Source organism: Ornithorhynchus anatinus, chromosome 10 (assembly GCF_004115215.2).
Source record: "Ornithorhynchus anatinus isolate Pmale09 chromosome 10, mOrnAna1.pri.v4, whole genome shotgun sequence".
Lineage (NCBI taxonomy): Eukaryota > Metazoa > Chordata > Mammalia > Monotremata > Ornithorhynchidae > Ornithorhynchus > Ornithorhynchus anatinus.
The window spans coordinates 26,741,590-26,766,181 of record NC_041737.1 but is presented as its reverse complement, the minus strand read 5'-3'; positions in this window follow the sequence as shown (position 1 = coordinate 26,766,181).

The following is a 24,592-nucleotide window of genomic DNA, read 5'->3' as shown; positions in this document are numbered from 1 at the left end:
ATATGTACATACGTGTTGTGGGGCTGGGACAGAGGAAGAACAAAGACAGTAAGTCAGGACGATACAGAAGGGAGTGAGAGAAGAGGAAAGTGAGGAAGGCTTAGTCAGGGAAGACCTTCTGGAGGAGATGTGCTTTCAATAAGGTTTTGAAGTGGGTGAGAGTAATTGCCTGTCAGATTTGAGGAGGGAGGACATTCCAGGCCAGAAACAGGATATGGGCGAGAGGGTCAGTGGTGAGATAAGTGAGATTGAGGCACAGCGAGAATGTTAGCATTAGAGCAGCAGCATGTGAGGGCTGGGTTGTAGTAGGAGAATAGCTCATCTTGCTATTTGAATAGCAAGATGAGCTAGGTGGAGATTAGGTGATTGAGTGCTTTAAAGTCAATGGTGAGGAATTTTTGTTTGATGCAGAGGTGGATGGGCAACCACTCAAGTTTTCTTAGTAGTGAGGTGTCATGTCCTGAATGTTTTTGTAGTAAAACGATCTGGCACCAGAGTGAAGTGTGAACTGGAGTGGGGAGAGGCAGGAGGCTGGGAGGTCACCAAGGAGGTCGATGCAGTAATCCAAAAGGATACACTGAATTCACTTTTGCCTTCTGGACTCTCACTGTCTTCTGCCAACATAAATTCAACATGACCCAAAATGAAGACTGCACCTTCTCATCCAAACCCTCTTCCCCTTGATTTTCCCCTCTCAGTTGACAACGTCACTATCCCCCCATCTCACAAGTCCATAACATAGGTATTATCCTTTAATCCATTATTTCTTTAATCTGTAGAGTTGGTCAGTCACCAAATCCCGTCGGTTCTATCTTCATAACATTTCTAGAATCTGCTCCTTCCTTTCTATCCAAACCACTACCGAGTTGGTTCAGGAATTTATCATATCCTGTCTTGACTACTATATAGCCTCCTCCCTCACCTCAATGTCTCTAGCCTCATCCCTCTCCCCAACTCACTCTGTTGCTCAAATAATTTTTTTTAAAATCACTCTGCACACCTCACCCCACTCTTCAGAAACTCCAGTTGTTGCCAGTTCATCTCTGTATCAAACAGAAACTCCTCACCATTGGCTTAAGACGTTGGCTTTCTTCTGGCTCCCCTCTAAACTATAAACTCATTGCAGGCACAGAACGTATTTACCGACTCTCAATGTATTGTACTCTCCCAAGTGTTTACTTGAGTGCTCTGCAAACAGTAAATGCTCAATAAATATGATTGAATGATTCTTTCCCCTAAAACCAGCCCACATAATTTGTTCCTCAAACTACCAACCTACTCACTACTTGATCTCTCCTTGCTCATCATCCACCCCTTACTCATGCCCTCCCTCCTGCATGGAACTCACTATCCCTTCATATCCAATATCCATTCATATCTGACAGACGACCTCTCTTCCTATCTCCAAGGCCCTACTAAAATCATCTGTCCAGTTAATATGCCTTCCCTGACTAATCACCCAACTCCCCATTCTATTTTCCTCCCTTCTGCATTACCAGTGGCCTGATATAGTTCCCATGCCACATGAGGCTCACAGTCTTAAGATAGGACAGATATTGAATTCTCATTTTACCGCTGAAGAAACTGAGGTATTGAGAAGTTAAATGACTTGCCCAAGGTTATACAGCAGGCCTGTGCTCTTCCCACAAGTTGATTCCTAGACCGTGATGCTTCTCTTATATCCTTATATTATTTTGCTTCCCCAACTTGTAATTTATTTTATCATCCTTCCTTCCATTAGCTTGTAAGATCCTTTAGTTTTCTCACATTTCCAGCATGGCATAGTGGATAGAGCATGGGTCTAGGAATCAGAAGGTCAAGGGTTCTAATCCCAGCTCTGCCACTTGTCTGCTTTGTGACCTTGGCCAAGTCACTTCACTCCTCTGTGCCTCAGTTAACTCTTCTGTAAAATGGGGATTGAGACTGTGAGCCCCACCTGGGACAGGGTTGGGTGTCCAACCCAATTTCTTTGTATCCACCCACTGCTTAGTACAGTGCCTAGAACATAATAAGCACTAAACAAATACCATTATAATTAGTGCTTAGTACAGTGCCTGTCACATAATAAGTGCTTAACAAATTCCATAATTATTATTAAGTCCCACCCATTGTCAAAATGAGCAGAGCTTCAGTCCCAGGAGAATGACAGCAATCTAGAACTTCATTTTTCACGATCTTATCTTCCTATTTGATATTTTTGACTGTGGTTTCTTACCCCCTCTCGGGGTCACACTTGGAGAGCTTCCAGTACTCTACCAGTCTCGACTATGGGAGTGAGAGCCATACCCATTCCATTCCTATCTTTGGCAGTGACTAGAGAGTGGAAGGCAATCTGCTACAAGTCAAAACTCCTGTGCTGGGCAGCAGCGGCATGGAAGAGACTCCAGGGCAGAGACTCGGCTTTACTGCATGGAAGGAGGCAGTGGTAAACCACTTCTGTATTTTTACCAAGAAAACCTTATGGATCCACTACCAGAACAATTGCAGATGGAGGTGGGTGTTGCTATGGGTCAGAGACGACTCAAACCATAAGACAAGATAATGGTTTCTAAGTGGTGTTGGAGAAACTGATCAAGAGGCTGCATGAGGAGCAGCATGGCCTAGTGGCAAGAGCCTGGGCTTGGGAGTCAGAGGTTGTAGGTTCTTATCCCGGTACTGCCACTCATCTGCTGTGTGACCTTGGGCAAGTCACTTAAATTCTCTGTGCCTCAGTTACCTCATCTGTAAAATGGAGATCGAGACTGTGAGCCCCATGAGGGACAACCTGATTACCTTGTATCTACCCCAGTCCTTCTACCCCAGTGCTTAGAACAGTGCTCAGCACATAGTAAGTGCTTGCCAAATGCCATTGTTATTATTATTATTTTGCATCTGTTTATAGCCTGGGACAATTAGAATCTTCCACCTTTCCTCCCTTCCCCCTGTCACCAGGAGTTTGCTCCTGGTTGGACCTTGGGCTCTGCCTGACAGTGCAACTGGCACAGCTCAGACAGATGGTTACTCCTTCCTAAACAGCGGGCAGGATGCCACCCAGGCAGAAACTATCTACCGGGGTCACACCTATTGCCAATGTCAAAATTTGATGTGCACTGGGAGTTCCTGGTATAGATTAATGTTCCTGGTATAGATTAATCTATCACTTCACATTAATTTCAGATTCACTGTCAGGCCACAGCACCTGTCTGATTTAGCAGAGCATTTTGAAATCATTTACATTTGTTTTGGGGATATATGCCTCTAGGGTACAGTAAACTGCCTTTGACAGTAGCTGTTCCAGTGCGTGAAACCACGCATTAAACAATTAGTACAGTGCTTGACACATAGTAAGTGCTTAACAAATACCACACTTATTATTACTATCATTATTAGCTATGGCAATTAGGTGTGGCAATAGTGTGGCAAAAGGCTTGGAAGTGCCCACGCTGATAATAACCCTAATCTACTTTTTCTCTTAGATTTGTCATAAATATACACTTAGATATATTTGTGTGTGGGTATAAATGTTGAAAAAAGTTAAATAAATCAACTTCCTGCCTAGCAGTTAATTCCCTCTCTGTGCATAATATTTGCTGAGTGTCCTAAGAGGTGAACTATTTTTCTGCTTTAGCTATAGACATAGAAATTGAAACATGCTAGCTATAATTGATCTTGTCAGATTCAGGAGGCCATTCTCTGCATCAGAGGTAGGAATTGTAGTGTCTGTAATGTTTGTGCATCTCAGATTTCTAGGCTTCTTCTCATCAATCATCAACCTGTCCTTGAAGCCATCTGATATGATGGCAGTTTCAATCTCAGCATAGATATTAGAGGGTTGGAATATCACATGAAATCCTGGCCTTCTCAGCCATGCTGCTTCCACATTTTCAAAGGGTCCTCAGGCCTATTATTAAAAAAAAGTCATACTTCAAAGCATTGACATCATTGAGTAACCCACCAAAACTTTTTTAAAAATAGAATTATTATTTCTGTCATTGAAAACAGAAGTTTGCTAAATGATGCATTATCATTGTTCACAGAGAAGGGCATGCCAATAGCAAATCCTTCTTCTTAAGTTATTTATATGTTTAACTGAAAATTAATGCAGGTGTATCATAAAACCAAATGCAAATGATTTATCGTTAGATAGATGCAGAAACGGACCAATAAAAAAACGATAAAGAAAAGCATCCTGATATTTAAAGCAATAAGCCTGTACACACATGCTTTAGACCTTCAAATATAGGCATAAACAAAAATATGTTCATATATCCATAAATATGGATATATATTCATATGTGTTAATGTAACTATGTATATTTGCTTATACCCATCCTTCATATTCAATTATGAGGTCCCAGTGCATGGGGATGTAGCTTAAATAAAGAAGTGAGAGATTGACATAAAACTTCTTGGGTCTTTCTCTGTTTTTAACTCATACACCCTGGTTTTCACTGGGGCCTTTGCTTTAGGTGGGTAGTTACTCTCCTGATTTCTGTCTGCGTGATGATCTTCCAAATGTCCAGTGGTTGATACTATCCTTAACTATGTCTTCACAGTACTTTTTCCATCCATGGAGATAATAATAATGATGGTATTTGCCAAGCACTGTTCTAAGTGCTGGGGTAGATAGAAGATAATCAGATTCTCCCATGTGGGGCTCACAGTGTTAATCCCAATTTTATAGATGACGTAACTGAGGCACAGAGGAGTGAAGTGACTCACCCAAGTCACACAGCTGACAAGTGGCGGAGCTGGAATTAGAACCCACAACCTCTGACTCTGAAGCCCGTGCTCTTTCCACTAAGCTATGCTGCTTTCCTTCCTGTTGAACTTGCCACTCAAACCCCATCCTCTCCCTGAATTTGCCATCACTGTAGAGAGCACCACCATCTTTCCTGTCTCACAAGCCTGTAAACTTGGAGAAATACTTGATTCCTCTCTCTCGTTCAACCCACATATTCAATCTATCACTAAATCCTGCCAGTTCAACCTTCACAGCGTCGCTAAAATCTGCCATTTCCTCTCCATCCAAACTGCTACCACATTAATCCAAGCATTTATCCTATACTGCCTTGACTACTGTATCAGCCTCCTTGCTGACCTCCTGCCTGCTGTCTCTCCCCGCTCGAGCCCATACTTCACTGTGATGCCCATATAGGTTTTCTACAAAAACATTCAGGACATGTTTCCCCACTCCTCCTCTAGTGGTTGCCCACCCACCTTATCATCAAACAGAAACTCCTTACCAACAGTTTTAAAGGATTAAATCACCTTGTCCCCTCCAACCTATCATCGCTACTCTCCTACTACAACCGAGCTGCACACTTCTTTCCTCTAATGCCAACCTACTCACTCTAATTTGATCTTATTCATTCATTCAATAGCATTTATTGAGCGCTTACTATGTGCAGAGCACTGTACTAAGCGCTTGGAATGTACAATTCGGAAACAGAGACAGTCCCTGCCAATTGACGGGCTTACAGTCAATTGGAGACAGGCAAAAACAATAGCAATAAATAGAATCAAAGGGATGTACACCTCATTAAAACAATAGCAATAAATAGAATCAAGGGGATGTACATCTCATTAACAAAATAAATAGGGTAATAAAATGTATACAAATGAGCGGACAAGCACAGTGCTGAGGGGAGGGGAAACGAGAGGGGGAGGAGCAGAGGGAAAGGGGGGAAAAGGGGGCTTAGTTGACGGGAGGTGAAGGTGGGGTAGAGAGGCAGCAGAGGGAAAAGGGGAAGCTCAGTCTGGGAAGGCCTCTTGGAGGAGGTGAGCTTTCAGTAGGGCATTGAAGAGAGGAAGAGAATTAGTTTGGCAGAGGTGAGGGAGGATATTCCAGGACAGCGGGAGGATAGGTGAGAACGGGGGACAGTGAGGAGGTGGGTGGCAGAGGAGCGGAGCTTGTGGGGTGGGCAGTAGAAAGAGAGAAGGGAGGAGAGGGAGGAGGGGGCAAGGTGATGGAGAGCCTTGTCTATCTCGCCTCTGACTTCTCACCCAAGTCTTGCCTCTGGCCTGGAATGCCCTACATTTTCATATCCAAAAGACCATTTATCTCCCCACCTACAAAGCGTTATAGAAGGCACATCTCCTCCAAAAGCCCTTACCTAACCAAGCCCTCATTTTCTCTTTTCCCAAACCCTTCTGGGACACCTTGACTTATTCCCCAGCACTTAGATATACATCCGTAATTGATTCATTTATATTAATGTCTGCCTCTCCCTCTAGACTGTAAGCTCATTGTGGGCAGGGAATGTGCCTGTTATACTGTCATTTTGTATTCCCCCAAGTACCTAGTAGAGTGCTCTGCACACAGTAAACTCTCAATAAATACAATTGATTGATTTCCTCTACAACAGTTGCTTGATTATTTAACTGTCCTCCATTCTTCTCCCATGTTGCACTCAAAGGAATAGTATTGCTGTGAACATGGCTTCAATGCTGGTGAACTTACTGTGCTTTAGAATATCATTGTTGGTGATCTTGTCCTGCCATTTATGTTGGGTATGACTCATATGGGAGCTAATGAAACTGAAAGTCAAGCTGACTTGTAAATTCAGTTTTCCATCTTTTTATTCATCTATTATTGGATTGCACGCTTGGTAGCAGACTTCGGTGACTGATTTAAGTTCCATGTTTCTGATAAAAGCCATTGTAAGCTTGTTTTGGGTAGGGAATGTAACTACCAACTCTGTCATATTGTACTCACCCAAGTACTTAGTACAGTGCCTTGCACATTGTAAGCACCTAATAAATACGATTGATTGAGTGATTGTGCATAGGCTTCCCAAAGAGCAGATTGGTATAATGTCTGTTTTTGTCATTCTGATTGTCAGCCCATAGCACAGTGTTGTCCCTGCAAAGTGATTCCTAACCCTTTCCATGTCTTCTTAGGCATGTGCCTCTAGATTCTTGTAGTTCATTGAGCGAGAAAACTTTCCTATGGACCAGAAGATTGATAAACAGCATTTATTGAGTGCTTACTGTGTGCAGAGCATTGTATTATGAGCTTGGGAGAGTACAACAGAGTAGGTACATATGTTCCCTGACCACATCAACCTTACAGTCTGAAGAGGGAGACAGACAATAATATAAATAAATAATTTATAATTAATTTATAGATAACATAAGTGCTGTGGGATTGAGGGTGGGGAGAAGGTGGTCATAGCTCCAAGATCATCAATCAGTCATATTTATTGAGTGCTTACTGTGTGCAGAGCACTGTATTAAGTGGCTTGGGAGAGTATAATATAACTATATTATAGTTTTGGTGGCACATTCCCTCCCCACAGTTAGCTTACAGTCTGTAGGGGGAAACAATCATTAATATAAATCTGGGTAAGTACATAAGTGTTGTGGGACTGAGGAAGTGATGAATAAAGGGAGTAAATCAGTATGAAGCACAAGGAAGTGGGAAAAGAGGAAATGATGGCTTAGGGAAGGTCTCTTGGAGATTATACATAGACAAGACAAAAGGGAGAAGGACCCAGGGGAAAAGGGGACTTAATCGTAGAAGGCCTCTTCTGACTCCAGCTTACAGAGCACTGGTTGCACCCCAAGCACAGAACATGTATGTTCATGCTGGACCTACAACAGAGCATTGCTTGACTCTGATGGGAAAAGGGTCAGAAAGGTTTCTGCAGCTCTGTCTTAACTCATTCATTCATTCATTCAATAGTATTTATTGAGCACTTACTATGTGCAGAGCACTGTACTAAGCGCTTGGAATGAACAAGTCGGCAACAGATAGAGACAGTCCCTGCCGTTTGACGGGCTTACAGTCTAATCGGGGGAGACGGACAGACAAGAACAATGGCAATAAATAGAGTCAAGGGGAAGAACATCTCGTAAAAACAATGGCAACTAAATAGAATCAAGGCAATGTACAATTCATTAACAAAATAAATAGGGTAATGGAAATATATACAGTTGAGCGGACGAGTACAGTGCTGTGGGGATGGGAAGGGAGAGGTGGAGGAGCAGAGGGAAAGGGGGAAAAAGAGGGTTTAGCTGCGGAGAGGTAAAGGGGGGTGTCCTGGAGTAGACTGAAAGTCAGGGTGAATTTCACCTGATAGCCAAAAATCCTTAGCTATTTCCAGAGCCCTGGTTTAAGTTAATGATGTCAAATCCTTCTGTAAAGTTAATCAATTTAGTATAAAGGTGTTATTTTTCCCCCTGAACTTTTTCGGTATCTGTTCCATGACAATGGACAAACTTGCTGTCACACAGTTTGGTGTGAAATTGCAATGTAATTCAGGTAGTGCAAAATTGAGTTCCATAATTTGTGCAGAAGGAACAAAATGATGTCTATTCCTGGCCTGATAAATTAGAGGCTTTCCCCTACAGTTTCCTAATCCAGTTTTATTTTGCTGTCATCTTGAAGATGGTGATTATGGTGACATCTGGAAAATTTCATGGCATATCTTTAGTAACATATTGGCTAACTCAGGCAGATGTCTAAACATTAGGTCCCCATAGTGCTTGTAGCTTTCAGTAGGGATGGTTTAGATCATAAACTAATGAAAAAAAAACAGCTTACATTCACAACATCACCAAGATTGCCCTTTCCTCTCCACCCAAACTGCCACCTTGCTGGTACAATTTCTCATAATATCCCAACTAGACTACTGCATCAGCCTCCTTTCTGATCTTCTATCCTCCTCTCTCTCCCCGCTTCAGTCTATATTTCACTCCGCTGCCCGGATTATCTTTCTGCAGAAACGTTCTGGGCATGTCACTTCCCTCCTCAAAAATCTCCAGTAGTTGCCTATCAACCTTTGCATGAAGCAAAAACTCCTCACTATTGGCTTCAAAGCTCTCCATCACCTTGCCCCTTCCTACCTCACCTCCCTTCTTTCCTCCTACAGTCCAGCCTGCACACTCTGCTCCTCTGCCACTAATTAACTTCCATACTGTACCTCGTTCCTGACTGTCCCATCGTTGACCCCGGCCCACATTCTACCACTGACCTGGGATGCCCTCTTTCCTCACATCTGCCAAACTACTCTCTTCCCCTCTTCAAAGCACTACTGAGAGCTCACCTCCGCCAGGAGGCCTTCCAAGACTGAGCCCTCCCTTCCCCTCTACTCCTCCTCCCCTCCCCATTGCCCCTTTCCTCCCACAGCACTTGTATATATTTGTACATATTTATGGCTCTATTAATTTTATTAATTATGTGCATTTATCTGTGGTTCTATTTATCTATTTTGATGGTATTGATGTCTGTCTACTTGTTTTGTTTTGTTATCTGTCTCCCCTTTCTAGACTGTGAGCCCATTGTTGGGTAGGGATTGTCTCTATCTGTTGCCTAATTGTACTTTCCAAGTGCTTCATATAGTGCTCTGCACACAGTAAGCGCTCAATAAATACGAATGAATGAATGAATGAATGAATAATGACTAAAAATAGTGAAAAAACATATTTTTTCTGGCCAGTTCCATTTTTCCATATACTCAGATTAGGATAGATTTAGATTTCACCTGATTTTCTTTTTCCTTTTATCAGTCTTTGTCTGTGAAACAAAGCAGTTGCCAATATTTTATTTTGGATATGAGTTTTCCTTAGCAGTACTGCATAAACTGGATCCTGGTAACAAGAGGATATGGTTTACTATATACCATCTCAATTTTTCTGCTTCTTTCCACTGACCAGAACCCAAAAAAGAATTTTGAGGGGAATCAGGGTCCCCTGCTTTTGGGCTTTCTGACTTGTGCAGCGCAGAATGTGGGTTTTTAACTTTTTCCATGCTGTTCTTTTACTATCTACTCTTCTAGACTATAATTTCCTTATAGGCAGGGAGTGTGTCAACCAACTCTCTTGTAATGTACTCTCCCATACACATAGTACTGTGGGATACACACAATAAGTGCTCAATAAATAACATTGATTGATTGTGCTTTTTTGACAGAGTTTAGTTACAGTGATCAATCAGTCAATCAGTGATATTTTTTGAGTGCTTATTATGTGCAAAACACTGTACTAAGAGTTTAGGAGACTATGATACACTAGAATAAACAGACAGGTTCCATGCCCATAACAAGTTTACAGTCTAGGGCAGGCAACAGACATTAATATAAATAAATAATTTATAATATGTAATAAAAGATTTATATATATCTGCACATAACAAGCATTTAATAAGTTATTACTATCATTCTCCTCAACTATATGCAAAGCATAAGTCAATTTAGAAATCAATAATGGATAATGAATTTGAAATCAAAATTCCTTTGGAAAGTAAATGCAAAAATTATAAAGACTTTTGAGGTATCCCAATTAGTTCAATTTTTTTTTACTGAAAAATGCAAATAAATTAATTGTTTACTAACCAGATAAACAGAAATGTTAGTTTATTTGAATGAAAATTTAAATAATGAAATGTATTCTAATTCCTGACTAAAATTACTTTAAAACACCAAACTGTTGAAGAATTGACATACAAATGACTTTTAATTGCCTGAGTTTCAAAGCATGCTCATTTTCAAAGAAAAATGTAGAGTGCAAACACTGAAGGCAATGCTATACTAATTACTTGATAAGCATAAAACTCTAGGTTGAACATGCTTATAAATAAGCTATTTATGTCAAGGGCATAATGAAATGATAATTCTAAAATTCATCACTGTTTTACTAGTGGGTTTGTCCACAATGTAGCTCTTCTCTGTCTCTTACATCACCTCCTACTATCCTGCATTTTTTTAACTACTAGGACTTTTTAATCCATAAGTCCTAGAGTGTCCCATACAAACTCATACACCCTCCCTTAGAACTAAAGACAAAAAAATAAAAGCAAAAAGGCACACATGTTATCCAGGGAATAATTCTGTCCAGAAAGTGAGAGACAGCTAGTTGCAAGTGACAGCCACAAACTAAATCTGCATCCAATGTGATTCTGGGGTAATGGTGGTAACATAGTAGTAGTAACTATGTTCAGGGCACTGTACAAATCCCTAGGGAAAATCCAAGAATGAGAATGTGACAGTCCCCAGACTTCTTAATTTTAGATTCATTGATATTCAAAATGTACATAAACATTAATAGATCATTGAAATATGACAGAATATACTTTTAATAATTTACTCAATTCTTCTTAGCATATATCCATTCTGTTTTCTAAATTTAAAGAGTTCATTACTTCATTGGATATGGTAATAATTTTTGTTTTATTGTCACTTAAAGCTAAGTGAGAAACACTATTTACAAGCCAACTTATCATCTTGGTGTTTAACCTCTAAATCATCTTTTTGGAGGGGTTCTACTAATGTCTTTACCAAGCTGCTAAATTTTGCAGTCAGAGAATTATTTCATGTGCTTCACTTTCATCTACTAAAACTTAAATCATTCCAGAGTTATTTTCACAATTGCTGCGTCTTCAGGAAAATGGAATGTATATATGTTTGAGGAAAGAATGTGTCCTCAATACAGCTGTTTGTTGGATTTGGTAGAGATTCTGGTTTTCATTTCAGATATAGCCCATGTAAATAATCTTTGTTAAATAAAAGAGCAGATAATAATGAACTGCCAATTATCTTGAAGGCCTACCCTTCCATTTAAGGAAAGAAATTCTCGTGTTCTCCTCTTTACTCAGAGAAAAGCTGCTATTTTATAGAATAAAGGATGGAATTAATTGAATAATAGAACTGCAACAGTCCTGCAAAACTTTAGTGCTACAGTAGTATCATTAAACATAACAGTTGTTTGGAAGCTTCTGCAATATTCAAAACAGAAAAGCAATAAGCTAAAAACAAACAAAAAATGGCTCCAGTTAAAAAAATATATATATACAACACACAACTACATCAACACATCAAAAACATAATTTCAAGTGTATATCAACAAAAAGGAAGTGTGAATCAAAGGAAGAGAAGCAGAGCATGGAATCAGAGGGAAGAGGGATTAGGGAAGAAATGGAATGCTATTTTACCCCTTCCCCACAAAACATTTTGGGAAAATGTACTGAACAGTAGTCTAGCATAATAATAAGAAAAAAAGGTGAATGGTGGTTTTTGTTAAGGACTTACTGTGTGCCAAATTCTGTACTATGCACTAGGGTATGACATAATCATACAGCATAATCAGGTATGACATAGTCCCTATCCCACATAGGACTCAGATGAGAACACTCAGACAAAGAGAAGTTAAGTGATTTACCCAAGAACATACAATAGGCAGGTAGAAAAGCTGGGATTAGAATCCAAATTCCCTGACTCACAGGCTCATGCTCTTTCCATTAGGCCATGTTCATGATTCAAAAATTTACAGTAATCACCTAGGATGCACTTAATCAGCCATCGGTCATGTCAGTTTTGCTCTATTCCCTCAATTCCTTACGAAGCAGTGTGTCCTAATGGATAGATCATGGGCATGGTAGTCAGAAAGATCTGGGATCTAATCCTGGCTCTGCTACTTGTCTATGTGATCATAAGTCACTTAAGAAGGATTAGGGAAGAAGTGGAGTGCTATTTAACCCCTTCCCCACAGAACATTTTTGGAAAATGCACTGAACAGTAGGCTAGCCTAAGAAAAAGATGAATGGTGGTTTTTGTTAAACACTGTGTGCCAGGTACTGTATTAGCATTTAAGTTCCAACTCACTTAAATTCTCTGTGCCTCAGTTTCCTTATCTGTGAAATGGGGATTAAAACTCTGACCAACATGTGGGACATGGACTGTGTCCAACCTGATTAGCTTGTATCAACCCCAGTGCTTAGTCCAGTGCCTGGCTCAGTGAGCACTTAACACATACCATGAAAAAGTGTGTCTGACAGAGTCCACTTTCTAAATCTCTTAACCTCCTTCCTAGAATTCTTCACGAATGTCCCAAGTTTTGATACAGATGAAAGTGTAATCTCACTGGTAAAATTATTGTGAAAATTATTTTCTTCATCTGTTGCTTAGGCATATAAGCACTACTGATCATATAAACATGTCAATAAGCGATGTGGCTTAGTGGAAAGAGCATGGGCTTGGGAGTCAGCTGTTATGGGTTCTAATACTGGCTCTGCCTCTTGTCAGATGTGTGACCTTGGGCAAGTCACTTAACTTCTCTGTGCCTCAGTTACCTCATCTGTAAAATGGGGATTAAGTCAGTGAGCCCAGCGTGGGACAACCTGATGACCTTGCATCAACCCCAGTGCTTAGAACAGTGCTTGGCACATAGTAAGTGCTTAACAAATAAGATCATCATCATTATTATTATTATATCTGTTAAATCTGTTATATTGTTCTCTCCCAAGTATTTAGTAGAGTGCTCTGTGAATAATAAGCACTCAATAAATACGATTGATTAATCATTAAAGCAATCTATGAACAGAACACTTTCCCACAATCAGGCATCATACTGTTACTGAGAATCCTTTAGACTTTGATGTAGTTAAGATTAGTTCAATGAATCAGTCAATACTCAATAGGTTACCTTAATTAAGTACTTATAATGAGCCAACCTCTGTACTAAACAAATATATTGATGCAGGCATGGTCCTTACCCAACAAGGATGACACAATCTAAAGAAAATGGCTCAGAAAGGAGAAAAGTAAATAAAATTAAATAATCGAACTTGTGGAATACAATAGTGCATGATAGAGAGAATCAATGGGATATCAGTCAAGGTCCCTTTTATTTCCAAAACTTCCCTTATGGTAAGGCTATCAGTTTAAATAATAACAAAAAAATGAAGAGGTTATTCTTAGAATTTGAAATAAATATTGATTGCCAATGAGCAGAATACAATAGCATAATATCAAGGGACAAAACACATTTGCTTTTCCTTGATTTCCCTAGTTGTTTTCCTTAGGCCATGGATTAAAATGGTTCAAAAGCTAATTGAAATGGAGACCAATTAATTGCATCAATTGTTATTTATATGAAACCATAGTCTTCTTCTGACAAATTTACTTTGATGAGGCAAGGGAAGTACTTGACATTTTGCCACAGAAAGTTAATTGCTCTCCAGTTCCAATTAGAATGACACATAATTTGAATTGAATAACTTCAAGTGCAGTTCTGAAAGAGAAAAAGGAAGGATATAACCTAAGGTGACCAAATTCAGCTGCTCAGTGGTCTCATTCACATGAAGAGAAGCATAACAATAACTTTTCTACCTGATAAATACTGCTTCAGGATGCAAGAGAAGTGCTTAGTACAGTGGTCTGCACACAGTACACTGGTCTGCACACAGTGCCATCTACTTTTGTTGACTTACATTAGATTTGGAAGACATTTAAGCATTTACTCCATCCTGCCTTGACTACTGCATCAGCCTCCTTGCAACTTCCCTGCCTCCTTTCTCTCCCATTCCAATCTTCCAATCTATACTTCACTCTGCTGCCCAGATTATTTTTCTAAAAAGAGTTCAATACACATCTCTCCTCTCCTCAAGAACCTCCACTGGTTGCCCAAACAACTCTATCAAACAGAAATTCCTTACCATTGACTTTGAGAGAGAAAAACAGAGTACAGTGCAGAAAACTGTACTGAGTGCATGATAGAGTACAGAAGAACAGAGTTGGTAGACAGTTCCCAACTGACGATTTTAAAGTCTGGAGGGGAAGAAAAGCATTAATATAATCCAATAATAATATATAATGTATATATATAAGCACATAAGTAATGTATCAGTTCGCTAGCTTTCATCTGAATGATTAAAAGATTCCTAAAACAATTTTCAATGGGAAAACTATGCACTATAGCCTTATCCAGAGTGGAGTCACTCAATTCATAAATTGTATACATTGATCACTTACTATGTGCAGAGCATTATACTGAGCACTTGGGAAAGTACAATAAGATAAATATGGCTGCTGCTATCAAGGGAAAGGTACAAAGTCATATGAAAAATCAATATGAAAATGTGCCCCATTGAGACTAAGACTTGGGGACCTGTTGGACTCAGAGCTGCCCTTAGGCGATCCAGTCCTTTTAGGACAAGAAGTTGCTGCACATAGGAGAAGCACATTAGTTCAATGGTGGTTTCATTACCTTTTTACAGAAATCTCAGCTAAATGTTGGTAGTAACAAATTGTGGTATAATTGAGGTATTTGTTAAGTGCTTACTATGTTTCAAGCACTGTTCTAAGTGCTGGGGAAGATACAAGATAATCATGCTGATCGCAGTGCTTGTCCCACCCAGGGCTCACAATCTAAGTAGGGCAGGAGAACAGGCATTGAATCCCCATTTTACAGAAGAGGAAACTGAGGTACAGATAAGCTAAGAGACATTGTCCAAGGTCATGCAGAAGACACTTGGAAGACCTGGGATTAGAACCCAGGTCTTCTGACTCCCAGTACAAGCTCTTTTTTCACAAGACCACCCTGTTCCTCCATTGCAGAAAGAGCATATTCAATTAGGACACAGTCTCTGTCCCTCAGGGGATTTCAATCCACTTAGATCTGTGACCTTTGAACATTTGATATTTACCCCACCATTAACCACAAAACATAACTTTAAATTATATATTATAAATAATTTATTTAAATTAATGTCTCCCCCTCTAAAATATGAGTTTATTATGGGCAAGGAATGTATCCACTAATTCTGTTATATTGTACTCTCCCAATTGCTTAGTACAGTGCTCTGCACATAGTAAGTACTCAGTAAATGTCATTTATAGATTGATTGGGAATGCTAATGAATTAGTGATATACTAAAGAATACAATCAGAGTTTGAGTGGAACAAAGTCAGGGCACAGTCACCTTGAAATAACAAATAATCTTATGTATGGCCACAGAAAATTTTGGTTACTCAAATCATTGAACCTAATAGACAATAGGGATATAGAATATTATGAATAGATATCAAAACTGGAAGAAAAGAACATTAGCAAAGGAAATTTGAAATGTTTAGTTTGAATTTCAGGGAAAAACTCAGGGTTGCTAGAACTATTACTTACACATCAGCATTAATAAGAACCTTAGAAAACCTTTACTGAACTATATCTATGCTTAAAAAAGACCACTTAAACCCTCCTTTTAATTATTACTAAAAGAAAGCCTCCTCAGGACATTATGTAGGTGTAACTAATTAACCCATAAACATGGTATCAAGGATGAGTCATGTGAATCCTGTGCTTATTACCCTCACAATATACTTTCCAGCTGCAGTAGGACCAGAAAAAGTACAAAGATGGTTTTTCATAGGTAAATTATAAATAACCAATTTTATTCATAATACATTTTTCTTCCTGTCCCAGTTTATTTTGGCGGGGGGGGTTATTTTTTTTTATTGAAACACTAGTTATTTCAGACTTCTGAAATGATAGAGAATGTTTTTTTATCTCAGTAGTCTACAACTGGCATTTACTTTTCTAAACCAACATTTTCATATGCATTTCATATTTTTTAGCTCTCATACTCTAGAGGGAAAACCAGTTTCATTTATAACTGAATTCAAGAGGTAGTACAGTTGGTAGAAAGAGTGCAGGACTGGAAGTCAAGCAATAAGACTCTATTGTTGACCAGATGTTTGAATGTGAGCAAATCAGTTAACTTCTTGGAATCTTAATCTTGTATCTATAAAATGGAGAAAATATTACTTATCCTTTTGTTACCCACACCCTACAATTTCCAGTTGCAGTGGGACTGGAAAAAAAGCACGTTATTTTTAGTAGGTGAGTTATAATCACCTCCCTTCATCATAAATAATTTTATTTTCTTCATATCATTCCCTCTGTTGCTCATGGGAGAAGTGAAGTAACAGGTGCAAGAGTGCTTTAGAAAATAATAACACTATAAATTCAAAATATTTGTAGTAGCAATAGTAGCTGCAGCAGCAATGAAATTTATTAAGCACCTATTTAGTCAAATGCATGGTAATAATCACTTGAAAAGAACAACAGAATCACAAGGCATATTCCTTTTCTTATTTGCAGCACTTGCTTAGTTTTTACTATTATTAATAATAATAATGATAATAATAATAATGTTGGTATTTGTTAAGCACTTACAATGTGCCAAGCACTGTTCTAAGCACTGGGGTAGATACAAGGTTATCAGGTTGTCCCAAGTGGGGCTCACAGTCTCAATCCCCATTTTACAGATGAGGTAACTGAGGCACAGAGAAGTGAGGTAACTTGCCCAAGGTCACATAGCAGACAAGGGGCAGAGCTGGGATTAGAACTCATGACCTCTGACTCCTAAACCCTTGCTATTTCCTCTAAACCATGCTGCAATAGAAACATGATCCAGACATTGCCATATATGGATTGTTCATCTTGATTTTTTTGGCATTCCAGGCCGGAAGCAGGACAGGAGAGAGTGGTTGATTGTGAAATAGATGAGATCACGGTACAATGAATATGTTGGCATTAGAGAAAGCTGGGTTTTAGAAGAAAGCAGCAAGTTGAAGTAGGAGGGGACAAGGATATTCTGAGGATTGTATTGGCTGTGTGTTGGTCACAGGTATACTCATGCTAAAAATATATAGAAATAATAAAAAAAGGCATCGGAGTTGTTAAATGACTCAAGGTTAAATTAGGAGAATGAAGATATCTGCAAAAATCTCTGTGGCGATATCTTCACAAGCCCAATTGAGTAAGGGATTCCAGCTACAGATAACAATGAAAAGAGAGACAAGACTTTCTGAGACCTGTCTAATAGGCAAACGTTACACCTGTTAATACATCCAGGTAACCAAGATTGACTCTATCAAAATAACTTCAAAAATTCAATAGCAATATCTTGTGGCTCTTCAAAGTGAAAAGGAACAAAGAGCTTTTGAAATATTTGATGGTACATGCAGAGCAAGCTAAGGATCATGAACAGCTGGTGATGAGATATCAGGGTTTAAAGAATCCCTAGCTCTGCTGATGGCCACTAAAATGGAGAAACAGCTGTAACTTCCCCCAAGAGAACCATATTACTGAGAAAAAGGGGACATGGCACCACCGTCATCACAAATCAGAGAAAGTTCTGTAGGGTAGGCAATAATATCTTAGTGATTTTATGAAGACATTTTCATCAGAGTCTTACTTTCAAATTTTGAAAATAGGTAAACGGAAGCATAATGGTCTGGGAGATAAAGCGTGGACCTGGGAATCAGAAGAATCTGGGTTCTAATCCCAGAATTGCCAAGAGTCCGCTGTGTGACCTTGGGCAGGTCACTTTGCTTTTGTGTGCCTCAGTAAACTAATCTGTAAAATAGGGATTAAGATTATGAGCCCAGGGTGGGATAGGAACTGTGTCCAAACCATTTAAATTGTATCTTCCTGAGCACTTAGTACAGTGTCTGGCACATAGTAAGTGCTTAACAAATATCATAATCATTATTATCATTAATGGAGAGAGCATGAGCCTAGGAGTCAGAAGGACCTGGGTTCTAATCCCTATTCTGCCAACCCTTACTGTGTGACCTTGGGTAAGTCACTTCACTTTTGTTCCCTTTATTCATCCCCTCTACCTGCCCACAGTACATTTGTACACCTCTGTAGCTTATTTATATTATTGTCTATCTCCCCCTCTAGACTGTAAACTTATTGTGGTGAGGGAATTTGTCTGTTATTGTACTCTCCCAAGCATTTAGTACAGTGCTCAGCACACAGTAAATGCTAAATAAATATGATTGATTATAAAATCTGTTATACGTCCTACTTTCATTGTGAGCTCCATGTAGGACAGGGACTGTGGCTGAACTAATTAACTTATATCTATCCTAGAATTTAGAGCAGTGTTTCACCCATAGTAAGCATTTAAATACCATAAGAAAGGTAAAACACTCATATCTGTTCACATTTGTGCAGATATCTAGTTCTTTCTCTCTCTCTCTCCATATACATATATTACAAAGCATGTACAGAATGATTCCAAGATGTCACCATAACTACCATATTCAAGAAAATAAGAGCATATAAAATGGCATTGCAGATCACTGAGAGCAGAAGGAGCAGCAGTAACAGCTTTATAGGGGAGAATATGGACATGTTCAAGAATATAAGAACATAAAAAATGTAATTACTGGTTTAAGCCAATGGTCCATCTAACTTCCTAATCTATTTTTGATTATGGGAACAAGTTGTTTAGAGAAATACTTTTGAAATTGCCCTCCTTGAGATCCATCATAAAGGTTAAAGATGTCCAGACATCTATAAAGTTTGCTTTTAATTAATTTTATATATCTCATCTATGAACTTTACAATTTAAGAATGAATACATTGTATCATTCCTGAAGCATGCCAATAGTTGCAATATTTGTAATAAAGCCAAGCCTATTTAACAACCCTGATTTGTATTCTACATCCTTCTAACACTCCATTATGACTTATCAATATCCCTCTTGAACCCACTGATAATTTGGCCCTGCACAGCTTCCTTGAACAATAAATTCTACACAATAATCACCTGCTGTTTTGCTTGTTTTGAATCTAATATCCTCACTATCCTTGAACATACTGTGATTTCTCACTGTTTCATGTGGCCCACAAGATCCTAGTCAAAATTTTTCTTTTCAGGTTAGAAAAGAGCATAATTTACTGTAGCCTCCCTGAATCACAATGTGACTTCAGATGAAATCACAATACAGCATTCTTTTATCTTTTTACAATACAGTACATACAAGAGAATTCAGAGAACAGCTGAGATGTCTATACTATACTGTTAGAGCACATGAAAACATTTGACTCTACCAACGAAGTTGCTAAATAATTATTTTTTTTCTTGTGTTTGGCAAGCATTTACTATGTGCCAGGCAGTGTTCTGAACACTGGGCTAGTTACAAGATAATCAGGTTGGACACATTACCTGAACCACATAGGGCTCACAGTCTTAATTGCTACTTTCAGAATTATTCAACATCATGCTTATTAGACTACTAATAGGTTATAATGTCAATATCAACATATATTAATACATGTCAGTTATAGCAATAAATTTTGTTATGGGAAGGAGTTAATAAAGTTGGCCTGCTGTACACATTCAGGTGTGGATTTGGAATTAAATTCAAATAAATGCTGATTGAAATATATTCTCATTCCAACAGGTTCTCCAGGAACATATCTTATTGCATGGAGCAAAGATAAGCAGTTACTCTTCTTAAAATGTACAGCATTCATTTTAATCAGAACTGAAAAGCCAGCTTTCTTTTCATTTGTGTTGTGAATTCTTCCAAACAACAAAGATAACCACTTTCAACTACTATTCATGGAAAACATAGAATTTTTGTGCCCTCTGACAGTAAAGAACTCACCATGAAATGAAGTCTGCCCTGCTTAAAATGCTTAGTGTGTTGCCATTTCAAGCTGTTCAGAAGCATTACACCTTCGGCCACAGTTGAAATATAAATATTTCTGAGAAAGGATATTATCCTACTCCTTTTCAGTGCCACATCTATTTGTCCATGGTATGATATAAGGTTTTGGTTACTACCGAGTCACTGTTTAACACCACTAGAGATGACATTTTGCACTGCCTGATGTTCCAAGAGGATTAAAAGTCAAATGAAAATCCATTTACTAGGTTATTTTTCCTTTTCAAGATGTATTCAATCTAGGGATTCCAAGCCCTGGAAGATGGCTTATTTACACACAGACTATGCAATTTCATTTACATTCTTATTGAGTTCAGAAAGAAAATGTCAGGTCTGAACCAGTGTATTTAAGTTCTCCACTCTATTGTCAGCATAAAAATTTACAAATATCTCCATAAATATAAGAATCAATAAATCAGTGGATGGATTAAAGTACATTGTCTGAGTATGTCTTTGTTCTTATCCTGCTTCATTCTTACATCTCTGTCCACACCCCTAGAACTGGGAACGAGTGATAGTGTGGAAAAATTATGCAATTCAACCCATTCCCTAAATTATTTGTAGAACAGATCCTGTTTGCAAGAATACAGGTATCTTCATTAATGAGGCAAATTAAATATTTAGTCTCAGCTATTGAAGATATAGTTAAGCAACAAGGCCTAATGGAAAGAACATGGGACTGGGAGTCAGAGGACCTGGATTCTAATCATGACTATGCCAATTTCTTGCAGTATGACCTTGAGAAAGTCACTTAACTTCTCCCTGTCTCAGTTTCCTCAACTGTAAAATGGGAATTCAGTACCTTTTATTATGGTATTTGTTAAACACTTACTACCCGAAACAAACACTTGTATTTGGGATTAGTTTATATCCCAATTTTACAGATGAGCCAACTGAGGCCCAGAGAAGTTATTTGCCCAAGGTCACAAAGCAGACAACTGGCAAATCCGAATTAGAACCCAGATCCTTCTTACTATAAGGCCCATGCTCTATCTACTAGTCAATGTTGCTTTTGTTCTCCCTCATACCTAGATTGTGAGCCCCATGTAAGACAGCGACTGTGTCCAAACTGGTTAACTTCTATCTAGTCTATTCCTTAGAACACTGCTTGACACATAGTAAGTGCTTTACAAATACCATAAAAGTATCTTCATAAGGTTTGAATTCATTCTTAACAATCGTTCCAATAATATGAATAAAAAACCTTCCTGCACAGTTTCAAAGGTGGAGTGATAGAGACCAACTGATAATATAATAATTATGGTATTTATTAAGCACTTACTATGTGCCAAGCACTGTTCTAAGCATTGGATATGATCAGCCAGTTCTCTCCAGTTCTTCCCAGATTCTTTAGGTAGTAATCCCCCTGTGGACAGGGAACAGGTTTACCAACTCTACTGTATTATCTCAAGCACTTAGTACAGTGCTATGTATGTACAACCAAATCTGGGAACCACCCTAACTAATCTTTCTAAAGCTAAATTGGGGTGAAGGAGTATTTGCAGCTGGATGCATCATTTAATAGGGAGCCTAAAAGCCTAACTCTCACCACCTAGAAATCTTTTGATTTGGCCCCAACCCACTGAACAAGTGGATAGAATGCAACCAAAGCAAAGAGCAAGTATCCAAATCTGTTTGAGGCCTTGCTGACTTCATGCTTGTGGTTCTGTGGCATTAGAGATCTGATTTGTTCTGCATCTTTCACCGATTATCATAGATGGATTTATTGAAACAAATCCTCTCCCCACCCTCTGGTCTTTCCCAAAGGGATCTAGTATGACACAAACCAATCTAGCAGCCATAAAAGCTCAGTGGAATGAGCACGGGCTTGGGAGTCAGAGGTCACGGGTTTGAATCCCGACTCTGCCACTTGTCAGCTGTGTGACTGTGGGCAAGTCACTTCACTTTTCTATACCTCAGTTCCCTCATCTGTAAAATGGGGATGAAGACTGTGAGCCTCAGGTGAGACAACCTGATTACCCTGTATCTCCTCCAGTGCTTAGAACAGTGCTCTGCACATAGTAAGCTCTTAAATACCAACATTATTATTATCATTATTACACAATAAGTGCTCAATAAATACATGAATTGATCTTCTGTGCTCTAGAGCTATTTTCCCAGGGCTAGACACTCACTACACTCATATACTATCCTGGAACTACTCTGCTTTGTGGATGCGTGTTATTTGTCCAGTCACTGAGTAATTGTTTATTAGTTTTTTAAAATGCTTACTAGATTTTATAACCTAGATAAAATTGAGAAGGAGGACTTTAGAGTATAACCTCCAGGCTGTAAGCTCCTTGTGGGCCATGAACATGTCTACCAAAGCTGTTATCTTATGCTCTCCCAACTGCTCAGTGCAATACACTGTAGACAATAAATATGACTGATTGATTTATTGATAAGCAGTGTTGCCTATTCATTCATTCATTCAATAGTATTTATTGAGCGCTTACTATGTGCAGAGCACTGTACTAAGCGCTTGGGATGAACAAGTCGGCAACAGATAGAGACAGTCCCTGCCGTTTGACGGGCTTACAGTCTAATCGGGGGAGACGGACAGACAAGAACAATGGCACTAAACAGCGTCAAGGGGAAGAACATCTCGTAAAAACAATGGCAACTAAATAGAATCAAGGCGATGTACAATTCATTAACAAAATAAATAGGGTAACGAAAATATATACAGTTGAGCGGACGGGTACAGTGCTGTGGGGATGGGAAGGGAGAGGTGGAGGAGCAGAGGGAAAAGGGGAAAATGAGGCTTTAGCTGCGGAGAGGTAAAGGGGGGATGGCAGAGGGAGTAGAGGAGGAAGAGGAGCTCAGTCTGGGAAGGCCTCTTGGAGGAGGTGATTTTTAAGTAAGGTTTTGAAGAGGGAAAGAGAATCAGTTTGGCGGAGGTGAGGAGGGAGGGCGTTCCAGGACCGCGGGAGGACGTGACCCAGGGGTCGACGGCGGGATAGGCGAGACCGAGGGACGGCGAGGAGGTGGGCGGCAGAGGAGCGGAGCGTGCGGGGTGGGCCGTAGAAAGAGAGAAGGGAGGAGAGGTAGGAAGGGGCAAGGTGATGGAGAGCCTTGAAGCCTAGAGTGAGGAGTTTTTGTTTGGAGCCGAGGTCGATAGGCAACCACTGGAGTTGTTTAAGAAGGGGAGTGACATGCCCAGATCGTTTCTGCAGGAAGATGAGCCGGGCAGCGGAGTGAAGAATAGACCGGAGCGGGGCGAGAGAGGAGGAAGGGAGGTCAGAGAGAAGGCTGACACAGTAGTCTAGCCGGGATATAACGAGAGCCCGTAATAGTAAGGTAGCCGTTTGGGTGGAGAGGAAAGGGCGGATCTTGGCGATATTGTAGAGGTGAAACCGGCAGGTCTTGGTAACGGATAGGATGTGTGGGGTGAACGAGAGGGACGAGTCAAGGATGACACCGAGATTGCGGGCCTGCGGGACGGGAAGGATGGTCGTGCCATCCACGGTGATGGAGAAGTCTGGGAGCGGACCGGGCTTGGGAGGGAAGATGAGGAGCTCAGTCTTGCTCATGTTGAGTTTTAGGTGGCGGGCCGACATCCAGGTGGAGACGTCCCGGAGGCAGGAGGAGATGCGAGCCTGAAGGGAGGGGGAGAGGACAGGGGCGGAGATGTAGATCTGCCTAGTGGTAAACCATAGGCCTGAGACTTAGAAAACTTGGGTTCAAATCCCAGATCTGACATTTGCCTGCTTCTTGACCTTAATTTTTCTGTGCCTCAGTTATCTCTACTGTAAAATGGAGACTAAAACTTTGAGCCCAGGTTGGGGCTTGGATTGTGTCCAAACTACCAGTCTTGTAGCTACCCCAGCACTTAGTATAGTTCCTGAACGTATTAAGTGCTTAACAAATACCATGTAAAAAACAAAAAAAACAAAAACAGGTATTGAATCAGGCACGGAGTAGTTAAATGACTTGCCCAAGGACAAACAGCAGGCAAATGGCAGAGGCGCCATTAGAATCCATGTCCTCTTATTCCCAGATCCATACTTTTTCCATTATGTCACACTGCTTTTCTATGGTAATTGAAATTTCTTTCTAGCACATGAAGAAGGTTCTCATGCTACAGCCATGGGGAAGGTAAAGGCAAGGGACTATATAGACTTGTCCCTGACCTCAGCAATTACCACATACTTTGCAACAGAGGTTGGCAAGGTATTTCTTTTTGGAAGACCAGCTATTGATTAGAAACTCTTCTTTTTCACCTCAGCTATAACAGTTTGGGTTTATTCATTAACTGGGACAACTCATGATGGGCAGGAAGATTCCCGAAGTGTTATCAGTCATGACTGTGTTGTTTTCTTCAGGTATATTTTCAACTCTTTTTTTAAGTGTTTATTCATCTGATCTAG